Source organism: Pongo abelii, chromosome 21 (genome assembly GCF_028885655.2).
Source record: "Pongo abelii isolate AG06213 chromosome 21, NHGRI_mPonAbe1-v2.0_pri, whole genome shotgun sequence".
Classification (NCBI taxonomy): Eukaryota; Metazoa; Chordata; class Mammalia; order Primates; family Hominidae; genus Pongo; species Pongo abelii.
This window is the reverse complement of record NC_072006.2, coordinates 52787877-52802448: the sequence shown is the minus strand read 5'-3', so window position 1 is coordinate 52802448 and position 14572 is coordinate 52787877. Positions and strand designations below refer to the sequence as shown.

General features: G+C 50.0%; 1 long non-coding RNA gene across 1 annotated transcript; it reads right to left on the bottom strand.

Moving 5' to 3' along the window:
- Positions 1–4483: 4483 nt before the first annotated feature.
- LOC129052144 (uncharacterized) lies at positions 4484–10240 on the bottom strand. The gene is made up of 2 exons (XR_008516987.1): positions 10056–10240; positions 4484–9594 (listed from the first exon to the last, which is right to left on the bottom strand). It is a non-coding gene; the product is annotated as an uncharacterized LOC129052144 (long non-coding RNA).
- Positions 10241–14572: the final 4332 nt, after the last annotated feature.

Here is a 14572-nt window from a genome sequence, read left to right as displayed (position 1 = left end):
ACTGGGAGGAACAAACAACTCCAGATGCACTGCTTTAAGAGCTGTAACACTCCCCGCGAAGCTCTGCAGCTTCACTCCTGAGCCAGCGAGACTATGAACACATCTGAACATCAGAAGGAACAAACTCCAGACGCGCCACCTTAAGAGCTGTAACACTCACCGCGAGGGTCTGTGGCTTCATTCTTGAAGTCAGTGAGACCAAGAACCCACCAATTTCGGACACAGCGTGATCTCGGCTCACTGCAAGCTCCGCCTCCTGGGTTCATGGCATTCTCCTGCCTCAGCCTCCCGAGTAGCTGAGACTACAGGCACCCGCCACCATGCCCAGCTAATTTTTTTCTATTTTTTTTTTTGGTAGAGACAGGGTTTCACTGTGTTAGCCAGGATGGTGTCGATCTCCTGACCTCCTGATCCGCCTGCCTCGGCCTCCCAAAGTGCTGGGATTACAGGCGTAAGCCACCGCGAATGGCCCACTTCTATTTGTAAGAACGAGCTCATCAATCATCACTCTCATCCAGGTAGTAAAATCCTAGCCTGCTCCAAATCTAAATTTTAGTCTCACATTTAATTCCAAGTTTTTCCTCTCCTCCTACTCACTTCTAACTAAGATTTGGGGTCCCCTTCTCCACCGTTCCTTCTGGTGGTTCCAGGGCTGGTACAGGTACAGGGATGGATGTCATACAGGAGAAAGGGTCTTTTCCTTTTGGATGCCATGAATGACTGATGTGTAGCAGGTGAACAGATGCTGGTGCTCTTGTGTGGTGCGTTTCTTTCCTTCATGGATCATCTAGTCTTGTTCCCCCATTCCCATCCCCCAGGATAGGGAGGCAGCTGGAGGCTTCTCTGTCCTCCACAGGGACTGTCATTTTACTAAACCTGCAGCTAGCATGGCAAGGGAAATTCCACCCAGGTAAAGTGGCTTAATATACAAGGACAGAATGATTCCAGCACAGGGCACAAAGGCCTAAATGCTGTGCAAATCCACCAGTCATTCATTTAATCTTTGTTAACAGACAACCTGCTGGCGTGAGTGCATGACTTTCATTCTCTGCTCTCATGGAGTTTCCAGACCAGACGGGAAGCCAACTATTCAAAGACTCAATGAAAATACCATCCAGTAACTGAATGTGCAAAATGCTGCAAAGGAAACATTTGGGGGATCATACAGTTTGATCCTGGGTCAGGGGATAGGAGCTTGGGGCATAGTGTTTGGGAATGGAGGGAAAGTCTACCAAAGGGAAGCAGGAATTAGCCAGGTAACTGCAGGTGGTGGGAAGGGAAGAATGTTTCAGCAAAGGGAACAGCGTGTGCAAAGGACTGGGGATGAGGAGGATGCCGTGCCTTCTTGGAACTAAGGAACATCCCACAGGCTGGAGCTGAGTGGGGCAAGAACTGGATGGGAGCTCTGCGAAGCACAGCAAGTGCCAAGGTGCTGGGGTGGGCTGAGCCTGTTCGGTTTGAGGAACTGTGATAAGGCCAGGGGTAGCAGAGAGGGCAAGGCGGCCAGATGCTGCTGGGAATGTAAGCTGGTGAGGAATCAGGACATCCTAGAGCAAAGGGATGATATTAAAGGACTTTAGGGAGGGGAGTAATGTTTGGGGATTATGCATATCTTGGGAATCTCAGTAAAGTGAACTCATCGCTTCAATGTTAATAAGTCATTTGCATGTGCGGAGACAAATGGGACTGTTTCTATTGCTGTGATCAAATCATGTAAAAGCACTCAATACTGATTTTCACAAAGGTTATTCAAATGATAGATTTATTTCAGAAATTTGTGGTAATTAAGCACTTTAAGGTTGGCAGGGAGCAGATAGGTTACTGAAGTCACATGAAGGTGTTAGAGGTAGCAATTTAAAACGAAACGACCAATTTTTACACTTTCCAAAGTAATTTGACTGCTCTGTATCTTTCTCAAACATGAATACAAGATCATAATGAATACTTTGAATGTTTCTTTCCTTATTTTACATCAGAATTTTTATTGAAAATTTGAACATATCAGTTATTAAAGGACCTGTATATTTTATGAAGGATCCTATAGTTTGCAGAAATTGCTAGAGAATATTGTGGTTTTCACCTGGTAGCAACTGGCAACTTTAGTTTTTTCCTTCTGATTTTCAAAGACCTGATCATTCTTGAAAATTTGGAAACATACCAACAACTATGAAAAAGAAAATGAAAACCATCTATAATGTTACCACCGACGTGTGTTACTACTGTTGGTACCTTGATCTGTCTCTTATTTAACTATTTCCTCTGAATATGGGTGCGTGTGTGATAAGAGTGTAAAATCCACGTTTTTGTATCCGTTTTTTTCACTTCACATGAAATCACAAGCACTTTCCACACTACTGAAAATTTCAGGTAAGCATGTGATCAAATCATCCTCCAATATTTCCCTGTCTGGAAAACCCGTGCACTCTTCTCCATTCCTATATTGTTGGACATTTGTACTGCTTCCAACTTTTGCTGTTGCAGTATATGTGGCAATGATCATATTACTACATAATCTTGGTTTGCGTTTATAAACAGCTCCTTAAGATAATATCTTATGTGTGTGATAACTGCATCAGGGATTAAGTGCTTTTTAAATTTAAGCTCTTGATACATCCCGCAAATTGCTTTTGGAGACATTGGGCCTGGTGGCCCCCCACTGATGGGCATCCTGTGCTCATGTTTCTGTTGCCTCACAGGCACTGTTGAAAAGTGTTTGTGTTAATCCTATTTGATATGCTTTGTTATTCTTCTAATTTTCAGAGAATTCATGGCTGGGACCAGCTAGTCCTTGGTTCCACCTTCTTGGGAGCAGATTAAATATGCCTTTAAGCCAGTGAGGTGATTTGAGTCCCAGCAGCCTCATCTGCCAAGTCAACCCCAGCACTGCATTGAGAAAGGTCAGAGATTCGGAGTGAAGACAAGAGCTGTCCCACGCCAGAGCCCAAACTTGTCCCCTGGTTGGGAAGCTGAGGAGTGATTCTTTGGTTCTCAGATGCTCCGAGGGTGCCTCAGGTGGCATGCGGTCAGTGCACACATCCCAGGTATGTTAGCTGCATCCTGATCAGCCTCCCGAGTTTGGGGTGCTGCTGACACAGGATGCATCTACTGCGTGTCGTGATAGGCCTCCCCAAGTACCCTGTCCTGCTGGTGCCCTGTCTTCTGACCCCCCATCAGATCTTGGCGCCAAGACCTGACAACCACTTCATTCTGGAGGCCGTTCCCAGAGCCTATTTCACGGCTCATTCAGAAGGAAGATGAGGGGGCCTTTTCCATTTCCAGTATTAAATGATTTAATTCACAAGGGACTTGGTCAACACAATTATCCCAACAGAGCCCAGGCCCTGTATCATTTGCAGTTTACCATTCTGATTAAAACCAACCCAACCCCATCAAGCTCTGCATGGGGTGAACCAGCTGAAACTGCACCACAGGCCCCAGCAGGACATCCGGCCCAGGGAACTGAGGCCGGGGAGGGGAGGGGGAGCTGGGAGTGCCTCTGCCTCATTTCAGGAAACTGATACGAATGGTAGGAAATCCGGTCCCCCCTTAAGATGGATGTTTCTGTAGAAATACATCTGATAAATGTTTAATTACATTTTAAGAGGGACCATTATTCATGGAGCAGTTATTAGCCCCAGAGGACTTCAAGCCCCTCACCTGGTTAAGAGCCACGTTCATATGCAGATCAGCCCCCACTTCCAACACTCCCTGCTCCAGGAGGAGAGCAGCTGGGAGAGCCTAGTGAGCTCTCCATCAAAACACGGTGACACAGGGCAGCAGTGGGGTGGCCAGCGGCTTGGCTGTGGGTGGGAGATTTCAGAGAGGTCGACATAAGCCAGGAACCTGAATCAAGGGGCCGAGACCTCAGCCCCACCCCGACCCACCTGTTCTAAGGGTCCCTGCAGGGCTCCGTAATCCCCACCTGTAAAGGACTCCCCTCCTGAAGCTCTTGATGCTTCCCAGACGCCCCCCTGCCCGAAGTCCTGTGGTTCCTTGGAGATGCTGTTGGCCCACAAGGTGCCAGGAAGGACCTTCTTGGGATGGAAGACTTGGGTGAAACTGTCCTGGGTGACAGGCAGTGGGTGTGTCGCTCACGGTTCTGAGGTGGCAGGTGACAGAATCCACGTAACGTCCTGAAGCAAGGAAAAGCGAAACCGACCAGAAGGTCCCAGGAACAGGAGTCCCAGGTCTTTGAGGGGCAGGAACTAGGGCATCCTGGGGCTCTGGGTGGCAGGGGCAAGTGAGAAGACCTTGCTGAGGGCGGCTCAGTATAAGCCCAGGTGACATAAGTCCCAGAAAAAAAAAACCGATGGGCCCTTACCCATAGAAGGCAGCAGAGCCAGGCCATTCCCGTGAACTCCAAGAGGCGCAGGCACCATTTTGCCTCTCAGCCCTGCCAGGGAACTTCTCCCTTCCTCCTTCCCCTCTCCCTCCTCTACCAGGCGGAACTAATTAGCAAAAAAACACAAACACAAAAACAAACTCTCAATGCCTAAATAGCATTGTTTATTTGTCACCGACTTCACCTTGTATTTGCCTGTCTTTGTGCCTCAGTCTCTAAAATGAACATGAAATCAACATTCAAGGGAGATAAGTGTGCACTGGCCTGGGGAGTGGGGGGAGACAGCTTCAATCTGTCAAACAGCCTATTCCATATGAGAAATGTCAGCAGGTAGAAATGGATTAAGTCTGCCACTGAGTTGGTTACAATCCAGAGGTGAGGGTCTTTGGAGTGACCTTTATTTAAGAAATATCACAGCAAAGGCTGTTGGAAAGACGCTCTGGTGAATGATGGAGACTGATGCACGGTGTGTTCACTGGGCTCTCCGGAAAAAGAGCCAGCAGGAGGTGTCCATATCCTACATACAGAGAAAGAGATTGAGTTTAAGGAATTGGCTAATGTGATCCTGAAGGCTAGCAAGTCCAAAATCTGCAGGCTGTGCAGGTTCAAGACCCAGGGAGGAGCCAGTGCTGCCGTTCAAGTCTGAAGGTCATGGAGCTGGAGATCCGGGGAGGAGCTGGTGCTGCCATTTAAGTCTGAAGGTCATGGAGCTGGAGATCCGGGGAGGAACTGGTGCTGCCGTTCAAGTCTGAAGGTCATGGAGCTGGAGACCCGGGGAGGAGCTGGTGCTGCTGTTAAAGTCTGAAGGTCATGGAGCTGGAGACCCGGGGAAAAGTCAGTGCTGCCATTCAAGTCTGAAGGTCGTGGAGCTGGTGACCCAGAAAGGAACCGGTGCTGCTGTTCTAGTTTGAGGGTTATAGAGCTGGAGACCAGGAGAGGAGCCGGGTTGCTGTTGAAGTCTGAGGTTTGTGGAGCTGGTGACCCAGAAAGGAACCGGTGCTGCTGTTCTGGTTTGAGGGTCATGGAGCTGGAGACCTGGGGAGAAGCTGGTGCTGCCGTTCAAGTCTGAAGATAGTGGAGGTGGAGACCCAGAAAGGAGCTGGTGCTACTGTTCAAGTCTGAGGGTCATGGAACTGGAGACCCAGAAAGGAAATGGTGCTACTCTTCAAGTTTGAGGGTCATGAAGCTAGAGACTGGGGGAGGAGCTACCGTTCAAGTGGCGCCTCCCTGGGTCTCCAGCTCCAAGATGCTCAAACTTGAACAGAGGTAGCACCAGCTCCTCCGCGGGTCTCCAGTTCCATGACCCTCAGACTTGAAGAGTAGCACCATTGCCTTTCTGGGTCTCCAGCTCTATGATCCTTAGACTTGAGGAGTTGGAGACCCAGGGAGGAGCTGGTGCTGCTGTTCCTGTTTGAGGGTCATGCAGCTGGAGACCTGGGGAGAAGCTGGTGCTGCTGTTCAAGTCTGAAGATAGTGGAGCTGGAGACCCACAAAGGAAATGGTGCTACTCTTCAAGTTTGATGGTCATGGAGCTGGAGATATGGGGAGGAGACAGTGCTGCTCTTCTAGTTTGAGGGTCTGGGATCTGGTGACCCTGGGAAGAGCCAGTGCTGTAGTTCAGGTTTGAGGATCATGGAGGTGCTGACCCAGGGAGGAGCTGGTGCTGCTTTTTAAATTTGAGGGTCGTGGAGCTGGGGATCTGGGGAAAAGCCAGTGCTGCTGTTTTATTTTCAGGGTCATGGAATTAAAGACCCGGGAAGGAGCAGGTACTGCAGTTCAAGTTTGAGGTTCGTGGAGCTGTATATCTGGGCAGGAGTCAGTGCTCCTGTTCTAGTTTGAGGGTCTGTAGCTGGGGACCTCGGGAGGAGCCAGTGCTGCTGTTTTAGTTTAAAGTGTGTGGAGCTAGAGACCTGGGCGGAGTTTTTGCTGCACTTCAAGTTTGAGGGTCATGGAGCTGGAGACCTGGCGAGAAGTCAGTGCTGCTGTTATAGTTTGAGAGTCTTGGAGCTGGTGACCTGGGTAGGAGCCAGTCTGCTGTTCTAGTTTTAGGGTCTTGGAGTTGGTGACCCGGGGAGGAGCGGGTGTTGCTGTAATAGTTAGGGTCGTGAAACTGAAGACCTGGGGAGGAGCCAGTGCTGCTGTTCACATTTGAGGGTCGTGGGAGCTGGAGACTTTGTGGCAAGCTAGTGCTGCCATTCAAGTTTGATGATGGTGGAGCTGGAGACCTGGGTTGGAGCCAGTTCTGCTTTTTAAATTTGAAGGTCGTGAGGCTGGAGACCTGGGCAGGAGTTGGTGCTGCTGTTCAAGTATAAGGGTCATGGAGCTGGAGACTTGGGGAAGATCAAGTGCTGTAGTTCAAGTTTAAGCGTCGTGGAGCTGGAGACCTGGGGAGGAATGGGCGCTGCAGTTCAAGTTTGAGGGTGATGAAGCTGGAGACACAGGGAGGAGCAACAGTTTGAGGGATGAGTAGCTGGAGACCTGGAAAGGAGCCAGTGTTGCAATTCAAGTTTGAGTTTCATGGAGCTGGAAACCTGGGCAGGAGTCAGTGCGGCTATTCTAGTTTGAGAGTCTTGGAGCTGGTGACCTGGGCAGGAGTCAGTGCTGCTGTTCTGGTTTGAGGGTCTTGGAGCTGGTGACCCAGGGAGGAGCTGGTGCTGCTGTTGTAGTTAGCGTCGGGGAGCTGGAGACTTTGGGTTGAGCCGCTGTTGTAATTCAAGTTTGATGTTCCTGGAGGTGGAGGTTGGTGGCGGCGGGGGGTGGAAGGGAGTCAGCATTTCTTTTCTAGTTTCAGGGTCATGAAGCTGGAGAACCAGAGAGGAGATGGTGCTGCTGTTCTAGTTTGAGGGCCTGTAGCTGGGGACCTGCAGAGGAGCTGGTGCTGCTGTTTTAGTTTAAGGTCCCTGGAGCTGGAGACCTGGGCAGAGCTGTTGCTGTAGTTCAAGTATGAGGGTCGTGGAGCTGGAGACCTGGCAAGAAATCAGTGCTGCTGTTCTAGTTTAAGAGTCTTGGAGCTGGTGTCCTGGGTAGGAGCCAGTTTGCTGTTCTAGTTTTAGGGTCTTGGAGCTGGCGACCCGGGGAGGAGCGGGTGTTGCTGTAATAGGGTCGTGAAGCTGAAGACCTGGGGAGGAGCCAGTGCTGCTGTTCACGTTTTAGGGTCGTGGAGCTGGAGACTTTGGGAGCAGCTAGTGCTGCCATTCAAGTTTGATGATGGTGGAGCTGGAGACCTGGGTTTAGAGCCAGTGCTGCTTTTTAAATATGAGGTTCGTGGAGCTGGAGACCTAGAGAGGAGCCGGTGCTGCTGTTTTATTTTCAGGGTCATGGATCATGAGACCCAGGAAGGAGCCGGTGCTGGAGTTCAAGTTGGAGGCGTGGAGATGGAGACTTTGGTTGGAGCCGGTGCTGCTGTTCTAGTTTGAGGGTTGTGAAGCTGGAGAACCAGGGAGGAGGTGGTGCTGCAGTTCAAGTTTGAGGTTCATGGAGCTGGAAACCTGGGCAGGAGTCAGTGCTGCTGTACTAGTTTGGGAGTCTTGGAGCTGGTGACCTGCAGAGGAGCTGGTGTTGCTATTACAGTTAGCATCCTGGAGCTGGAGAATTTGGGTGGAGCCAGTGTTGCAACTCAAGTTTGATGCTCATGGAGATGGAGACCTGGGATGGGGGAGCCAGTGTTGCTATTGTAGTTTGAGGGTCGTGGAGCTGGAGATGCAGGAAGGAGGTGGTACTGCAGTTTAATTTTGAGGTTCGTGGAGCTAGATATGTGGGCAGGAGTCAGTGCTCCTGTTTAGTTTGAGGGTCTGTAGCTGGGGACCTCAGGAGGAGCTGGTGCTGCTGTTTTAGTTTAAAGTCCGTAAAGCTGGAGACCTGGAGAGGAGGAGGTGCTGCAGTTCAAGTTTAAGGGTCGTGGAGTTGGAGATTTGGCGAGAAGTTAAGGCTGCTGTTCTAGTTTGAGAGTCTCAGAGCTGGTGACCTGGGTAGAAGCTGGTCTGCTGTTCTAGTTTTAGGGTCTTGGAGCTGTTGACCCCGGAGGAGCAGGTGGTGCTGTTATAGTTAGGGTCGTGAAGCTGAAGACCAGGGGAGGAGCCAGTGCTGCTGTTTGAGAGTGGCAGATATTGAGACTCAGGGAGGAGCGGGTGCTGGAGTTCTAGTTTGAGGTGGGGAGCTGGAGACTTTGGGTGGAGCTGGTGCTGCTGTTGTAGTTTAAGGGTCTGTAGCTGGAGACCTCGGGAGGAGCTGGTGCTGCTGTTTTAGTTTAAGGTCTGTGGAGCTGGAGACCCAGAGAGGAGATGGTGCTGCTGTTCTAGTTTGAGGGTCAGGGGGCTGGAGACTTCGGCCAGTGCTGAAGTTCAGGTTTGAGGTTTGTGGAGCTGTAAACCTGGTCAGGAGTCAGGGCTGCTGTTGTAGTTTGAGGGTCTTGGAGCTGTTGTCCCAAGGAGGAGCTGGTGCTGCTGTTCCAGTTTTAGGGTCATGGAGCTGGAGACCCAGAGAGGAGATGGTGCTGCTGTTGCAGTTTGAGGGTCTGCAGCTGGGGACCTGGGGAGGAGCAGGTGCTGCTGTTTTAGTTTAAGGTCTGTGGAGCTGGAGACCCAGGGAGAAGCAGGTGCTGCTGTTCAAGTTTGAGGTTCATGGAGCTGGAGACCCGGGGAGGAGCGGGTGCTGCTGTTCAAGTTTGAGGTTCATGGAGCTGGAGACCTGGTGAGAAGTCAGTGCTGCTGTTCTTGTTTGAGAGTCTTGGAGCTGGTGTTTTAGGTAGAAGCTGGTCTGCTGTTCTAGTTTTAGCGTCTTGGAGCTTTTGACCCCGGAGGAGCGGGTGGTGCTGTTATAGTTAAGGTCGTGAAGCTGAAGACCAGGGGAGGAGCCCGTGCTGCTGTTTTATTTTGAGGATCGTGGATATTGAGACTCGGGGAGGAGCGGGTGCTGAAGTTCTAGTTTGAGGTGTGGAGCTGGAGACTTTAGGTGGAGCTGGTGCTGCTGTTCTAGTTTGAGGGTCTGTAGCTGGGGACCTGGGGAGGAGCCAGTGCTGCTGTTTTAGTTTAAGGTCCGTGGAGCCGGAGACCCAGGGAGGAGCTGGTGCTGTAGTTCAAGTTTGAGGTGTGGAGCTGGAGACTGGGTGGAGCCAGTGCTGCAGTTCTAATTTGAGGGTTGTGGAGCTGGAGACCCAGGGAGGAGCTGGTGCTGCTGTTGTTTAAGTCTGAGGGTTGTGTAGCTGGAGACCCGGGAGGAGCCTGTTGTGCTGTTTAAGTCTGAGTTTTGTGATGCTAAACATGGTGCCAGTGTTGGGGAAGGAGAGAGAGAAGAGAGAGAGAAAATGAATCACAGGATGCCACTTGAAACCATAGGTGTAACTGTTTCTCAAGCAGGTTAAGCCTGGGAACTTGTGAGTCCTGGTGATCAATGCATTCATTTTTCTCTTACACAGTTTGGATTTCTCTTCTATCTCACGAGACAGAAAGACCCTGATTAATGCCCTTAGGATTTGAGAAGCTTAAGAAAACTAAATGATGATTGAAATAATAATAATAGGAATGATCCATAATTATCCTTACTGAGAGAGACAAAAATCACACGTACACAATATGTCTTTTCCATCAGTTAGTAAAATAAAAAATAAATGGATAAATGAACCCAAGCAAAGCTATAAAACGTTGTTTTGTGGAGAAGGGATGGAGGACACAGATTAGTCTGAGAATTGCTACTAATAGAGAAACTTCAAACTTACCATTTTTCCCTTGAGGTTTTGGTGCAGAATGATATTGTGTGAGTTCTGGCAGCTGAGTCACTACACAGAGCCCGGTGATGCAGTAGGTGTCACAGAAGGACCCTCTCCCAGCTGGTCCTGCCTCTCTGCTACGATGAGTGTGGCCTCTGATCCCCAACAGCTGACTGTGTCTTGAGACCACACCCATGAGCACAAGGGTTTCCATGGTGAAGGTTCCTGGATGGAACATCGTGGATGTTCCTAATGTTCCTTCCTGATGTTCATCTGCCATCTTGCTATTTAATGCTTCTTGTGTATAACTGTCTTCTAAATATTAAATAGAAAAAAGCATTTGTATAATATGGGTAAGGTATAAAGAACGTCGACACACGGACACACAGGACCTCCACCAAGTTTAGGGAAGAGAATCTGAAAAGACATAACTGTGGATGCTCCCTGGAGGCCCCTCCTGAATCCCAGTCCCTTCCCTTCTGCAGAGAGGGAGTCACTTTCTGCTTTAGTCTTTATTAACCCCGCACTTTTCTTCATAGTACGTTTCTTTTACCACGTATGTGTACATCCCTAAACAATATGCCATTTAGTTTTTGAACTTTCTGTTGTCTTTTTGAGACAAGGTCTTGCTTTGTTGCCTCGGTTCATCCTGGTGGATTCAAACCCATCTTTGTTACACAGTCACCAAATGAATGTGCATAAACCATAAACAGCCCTCTTGAAAAAGAGAAAGGCAGGCCCGGCTCAGTGGCTCATGCCTGTAATCCCAGCACTTTGGGAGGCCGAGGAAGGTGGATCACCTGAGCTCAGGAGTCTGAGACCAGCCTGGCCAACATGGTAGAACCCCTTCTCTACTAAAACCATGAGAATTAGCTGGGCATTGGTGGCATGCACCTGTAGTTTTGAACTACAGGTTCAAAACCTCGGCTGTAGTTTTGAACTTTGATGTGAAGAAATTTTCCTGTGTGGCTGCTCCTATGCTGCATTGGGTCTGAGCATTTGCATTTGCTCAATGTCTATTTTTGTCCTCCATTCTCTTCCTGAGACCCATCCACATTGACATGGTTCATTTTCATTGCTGCGTGATCTCCCATGGTATGAGGGGAACATGAGAAATGTCTTCATTTTCCTGTGGATGAGGGTTTGGCCAGGTTGGGCCCTTAGGACTGTGTTGCTAGAACGTTCTTGGGCATTTCTTTTGTACACAAGTGGAAGTTTCTTCTGGTCAGTAGCTTTCAATTTTAAAAATTTCATCCCAGTTAAGAAATGTAATTTTCCTCATAACCCACACACACAGCCTTTCATATGCAAGCGTAACAACAACAAAAGTTCACAACCTTTCTTAGCAGTGGCTGAGTGTTCTTGTTGCTCTCCACTCTCCCCAACCCTTGCATTTCTTGGGTTGTGGGATTTTTGCCAGTCTGGTGGGTGTCACGTGATACCTCATCCTGTTAGGCTGAGACCCTCTCCATGTGTTTATTGGCCATCCCTTCCCATTCCCCCTTCTGTGAAGGGCTGGTTCAACTCTTTTGTCCAGTTTCTGTTTAGCTGTTTGAATTTTTGCCTTTTTCTTTTTTCTTTTCTTTTTTTTTTTTTTTTTTTTTTTTTTTGAGATAGAGTCTTGCTGTCACCCAGGCTGGAGCGTAGTGGTGTGATCTCGGCTCACTGCAGGCTCCGCCCCCCAGGTTCACACCATTCTCCTGCCTCAGCCTCCCAAGTAGCTGGGACTACAGGCGCCCGCCACCTTGCCCGGCTAATTGTATTTTTAGTAGAGACGGGGTTTCGCCACGTTAGCCAGGATGGTCTCGATCTCCTGACCTTATGATCTGCCTGCCTTGGCCTCTCAAAGTGCTGGGATTACAGGTGTGAGCCACTGCACCCAGCCATAATTTTTGCCTTTTTCTTTTTAAATTATTATTATTTTTTGAGACAGAGTCTTGCTCTGTCACCCAGGTTGAGTGAAGTGGTATGATCTCGGCTCCTTCAGCCTCCACCTTCCGTGTTCAAGCGATTCTCCTGCCTCAGCCTCCAGAGTAGCTGGGACTACAGGTGCATGCCACCAATGCCCAGCTAATTTTCATGGTTTTAGTAGAGAAGGGGTTCTACCATGTCGGCCAGGCTGGTCTCAGACTCCTGAGCTCAGGTGATCCACCCTCCTCGGCCTCCCAAAGTGCTGGGATTACAGGCATGAGCCACTGAGCCCGGCCTGCGTTTCTTTTTTCAAGAGGGCTGTTTATGGTTTATGCACATTCATTTGGTGACTGTGTAACAAAGATGGGTTTGAATCCACCAGGATGAACCTGCAGGATCCCCTCTCTGTGGTGGGAGAGGAGACAGAGAGGGGTAGAGGGGCACAGAGAATCTGAGCTGAGAGGAGGCCAAGTCAGGTGGGGCTTGCAGGCTGCTGTGAGGACTTGGCTCCTCCTCTGAGCCAGGTGGAATTAGCAGGGGATTTAACCAGAGGAGCCATCATCTCCCTTATGTATTTCTGCCACGGTTGGCTCAGTTGAACTCACCTGTTGAATAAGACTTGGCCTTGGCCACCCAGAGGCCCATGGCTGAGGGCTTAACTCCTGGCGTGGCCACTAACGCATCCATGTTTGGCACACACGTGGCTGGGCAGCCCTGAGACCTGCTCTGCCTGGGGCTCTCATTGGTGGCATTTCTCGTGTTTGTCCCCTCTCAAGTCTGGCCTATTTATGAGCCTCATTACACCTCGGCATGAAGAAGGAGGTTTGGCAAATGACTCATAAAGCATCTTTTTAAAAGTTAATGGTCACTGTTGGGGGGAGAAAGGGCCACTGAACATGGATGCTCTCTTTGCTGGTGTGGCTTTTTCAATTAAGTGAAAATAAAGAGTCATGCCTCTTTGCACATACCTGGTCTGATTACCAAGCAGCCAAGGAGGCCTTCAGGGTGTCTTGGAAGCTGGAACCATCAGCCCTGCGTGAACTACATGTGTTGTTACATAAGTTACTCCCAGGTGAGGGCAAGTTACTCCCAGGTCAGGCAATCCCAAGCTCCGCTTCCTGCTTGGCATGAGTGAGCTGTGTTGTGTGAAGAGGTGGTTATGGAGGAATCCCATGGTCTGAGCAGACCAGACAGTCCCCTGCAGGAGGGCAGGGATGATGCTGTTCTCGCATTCATCATCCACAGTGCCTGGCACCTGCTCCAGGCCATGCAGGTGTACAGGTCTCCAACTGATCTTAGATAATGTGGGCCCTGCTCAGCGGCCCTGGGGATAGAAGGGAAGTCAGCTTGAGAGCTTTCCTGGTTCATGCCTCACCTAACTTACATGGCGTTTCCAGGAGAGAGGGCTACCAGCGGTGTCTGTGTATCAGTCAGGATGAGTAACAGCAGCTGCTACAACCACAGCTCCCAATGCTCAGAGGGGATGCGCACAAGGGTTCTTTCCTGCTCTAGTCACAGTCTTACTGTTGGGGCAGCTCACCTGAAAGGACCCTTAGGAGACAAGTACCTGTGACTGATGTGCATCTTGCAAAGTCCTAAGGGAAGTGGGTAAAATTCGCTTATTCCAGCAGACAGGGAGGGGCACCCAGGGCAAACTCCCTTTGCCTGGGAGCAGGTGTGGTCCTTGAGTCCTGGGTCACCTGTTTCTTCCTATGCCTTGGCCTACAGGCCTGATGTGACCTGACCTCTGCCTGCCTCTTTGATTCCATCTCCCCTCCCCTTCCTTTCTTTCTACCAACTAGATTACAGCCTCGGTGAATGTGACCAAGGACCCTGAATCACAGTGGTTTAGCTAAAGGTGGAGGTTCATTCCTGTTTCACAAGAAAGCCGAAGCCAGTCAGGTAATTCTTCTCTGCAGTTTTCAGAGTCTCAGCCTCCTTCTGTCTTGTTGGTTTGACTTCCTTAGAGTGTGGCTTCCCCTGCCCAGTGTCCATCCTGTCTCCTGCCAGCCAGCAGGGAGGGGAGAAGAGAACAAGAGGGCACAAACCTTCCTTCCTCCAAAGGCAGCCACTGTGCACAGGCCTCACCTCCCAATGACCACAGCCTGGTCACATGACCTCTGTTTGCTGCAAGGGATGCTGGGAAATGTCTTCATCCTGGATGTCGGTGCCCAGATTTGTCACTCCTGAGGCTAAGGGGAGAGAGGACATGGGAGAGAGTCACTTGTTCTGCCCACCCTTGCGCACATTTTTCCAGCATAGGGTGGCCCACTGCCTCAGCTTGCTCAGGACTGAGGGGGTTTGTGGGACACAGACCTTTCCATTTTAAAACAGGGGCAGTTCTGGACAAATCATCCCAGCTTGGCTGAGACTCAGAAGTTTCCTGGGACATAAGATTTCTAGTGTTAAAACCAAGAGAGTTCTGGGCAAACCTGGACAAGTTGGTCTCCTCTGCTCCAGACACACTGGCTTCCTTTCTGCTCCTCCAGCGGCCAAGCCAGGGCCTGCTGTGGGGCCTTTGTGTCTATAGTTACCCCTGTCTGGGATTCCCTTTCTGCAACTCTGTGCAGTGCTCACTCCTCTTTTGTTGAGAAAAGGCTGCTCTCTGGGTGTCC